Consider the following 2,500-nt stretch of genomic DNA (forward strand, 5'->3'; position numbering starts at 1 on the left):
GGGGTTGCCGCCGGGGCCTGTGTGTCGGCGCGCTCCCCGCCGGCCGAGCCCCCCGCCGCTCGGGCAGGGGGAGCTAAGCGGCAAACGGCGGCGGCGACGACGGCGTCGCCGGTCCAGGCCGTCGAGGGCGATGACGAGGGTTGAAGAGGGAGGAAGGGGTCCCCTTCAGGGTCCGGGAGGCGGCTCCCGCGACCCTCCCCGCAACGGGGCAGGCGTGCTGCGTAGCAGCGCCCCCCTGCCCAGTGGCCGAGTGGCCGGCCGTGCGAGGGTGCCAAGGGCTTTCCGGGCGTTCCGGAGCTGGTGGCTGCGTCGCCGAGGCGGGTACGGAGACGGCAGGGTTTCCCCCCGCGCCCTCCCCTCTCCTCCTCCCTCTTCCGAGGCAGGAGGTTTGTGGGGGGGGCCGGAGGCGCTCGGCCGTGACCGATGCCGCCTGTTGGCGCGCGAGGTTCTCTTGCCGGGTCGCGTCCCGCGCGAGCGGGCGGCCCGAGCCACGGCCCTCATCCCGGGCGCAGCGCCGGGCTCACTGAGGGAAACCCCCGGGCCCCGGGAAAGAGGCCGTGGTGATGGCGGTGGATGTCGGGCGCGCCCCCGCGGGCGGACGCTCCCCCCGATGGTGGCAGCGGGAGGAGGCACCCCTGCGGGGCCCTTCAGGTCGTTTCCCTCACCCCAGGGCCAGGTACCTAGCGTCCGCGTTTCCGCGGCCTTTCCTCGGTCGCGGAGCCGGGCGGAGGTTTAAAGACTCGGGCGGCTCGATGCGTCCCGCAGGGGTCGGGACGGGCGGGGCCAACGACGGTGGCGTTTCGGTAAGGGGCGGGAGTCTCTCCCGTGTAGGCCCTTGTCTCGGCCGCCACCGCCGCCCGCCCGCGCTCGTCCCCGCGGGACGGTCGTGCCGGGGAGGGGTCCTCCTGCCCCCCCCTTTCCGCGGTCCGGTCTCGGCGCAGCGAGACCGCGGTGCGGTCGGCCGTGCCCGGCCTGCCTTCCTCTCGAAGCGGGCGTCCCCGGCTTGGAGCGCGGGCTCCTCTGCCGCGGGGTTGGCGATTCCCCGTCGCTCCCCCTCGCCGCTGAGGCGGGGGGGAAAGGGGTTCGCCGGGAACGGCGCCTCGGGGTGCCGCGCTGCGCTCCGTTCTTGCTTCCCCGCCTCGGCGAGCGCTCTCGGTTGGTTTCCTTCCGCCAGCTGGCGTCCAGGGCGCGGTGCCCTCGGGCCCGGCGGTGGCGGCGCGACGCGCTCGGCCTGCCGATCCTTCGGCCGGTCGCTCGTCGCCGGCGGCGGCCGTCCCGGCCCCGGTGTCCCCCGTTCGTCACTTCCACGCCGCCTGTCCCTGCCGTTTCCGGGTGAAGCGGCCGCGTGCAGTCGGAGGCATTCCCCGTCCCGGTCTCCGTGCGGAAGCGCGGGGGGCGGGCGGCTGCCCTCCGTCTGAGCGCGCGTCCGTCTTTCTCCCGGAGAAGAGAGAGGAGAGGGCCGAGGCGAGAAGCGTCGACGGCGGTGGCCGGGGACAGGTGCGTGCCGTTCCGTCCCGGCGGCGGGCCTCCGTGCGAGGAGGCGGCCGTGCGGTCGGGCGCGCCGCCGTTTCGGGCTCCGGGGGCTCGCCACCTTGTGGCGTTGGCGCGGCGGCGGAGCCGCCGGCGCGTGTCGGCGAGCCACGGTGGAGGGAAGAGCCTGGCTGTCGTTAGCGCGGTGCCGCGGGGGCGGCCGTTTTTTCCCGGTCGAGGTTGGGCAAAGTCGGGCAGGGTCGGACGTTGCCGCCGCCTCCGCGTGGAGGCCGGGCCGAGCCCGGGCGCCTGGGCCGCCTCCGAAGGGATCTCCCGAGGTGTGCTTCTCCCCCCCAGGTCCTGGGGGGGGTCGGTCGGGAGCGCGGGCTCCCCTCCCTCGCCCTTCGGAGTTTTCTCGCTCCTTTTTTTCCTTCTCCGCTTGTGTTCGTACGGTCACGCGAGGCGTGGCCTCTCCGCTGCGGCCTTGGCTGGGCTGGCGCGAGCCAGCGAGCGGGGCCGCGGGCGGTGAGGCCCATCCTCAAAAGGGGGCCGCTCCGTGTGAGCGGTCCCCGGCTCCCCCGCGCGCGTGGGGCGGTGCCGAAAGCCAGACAACTCTTAGCGGTGGATCACTCGGCTCGTGCGTCGATGAAGAACGCAGCTAGCTGCGAGAATTAATGTGAATTGCAGGACACATTGATCATCGACACTTCGAACGCACTTGCGGCCCCGGGTTCCTCCCGGGGCTACGCCTGTCTGAGCGTCGCTTGACGATCAATCGCCGGCTGAGCCGCCGCCCCTGGCAAGCAGCGAGGGGCAGCGGTGGCAGCGGCGCGGCTGGGGTTGCCTCGCAGGTCCCCGTCGGCGGGCCTTCGTCCCCCTAAATCGAGACTCGGGGAGCGCTCCGAAGCTCCCCGCTCCCGGAGCGCCTGCTGGACGGAGTTCGTCCCGCCGGGGCCGCCAGGGTGTCGTTCGGGCCGGTCGGGCCCGGCGCGGCGGTGGGGAGAGAGAGAGAAGGTGTTCGGGGGGCGAG

The 2,500-nt window shown here is 74.3% G+C and overlaps 1 non-coding gene across 1 annotated transcript; it reads left to right on the top strand.

Annotated features, from left to right (window-relative positions):
• Window positions 1-2,080: 2,080 nt before the first annotated feature.
• LOC133628156 (5.8S ribosomal RNA) lies at window positions 2,081-2,233 on the top strand. The gene has a single exon (XR_009820591.1). It is a non-coding gene; the product is annotated as a 5.8S ribosomal RNA (ribosomal RNA).
• The last annotated feature ends 267 nt before the right edge of the window (window positions 2,234-2,500 follow it).

Source organism: Colius striatus, chromosome 28 (genome assembly GCF_028858725.1).
Source record: "Colius striatus isolate bColStr4 chromosome 28, bColStr4.1.hap1, whole genome shotgun sequence".
Lineage (NCBI taxonomy): Eukaryota > Metazoa > Chordata > Aves > Coliiformes > Coliidae > Colius > Colius striatus.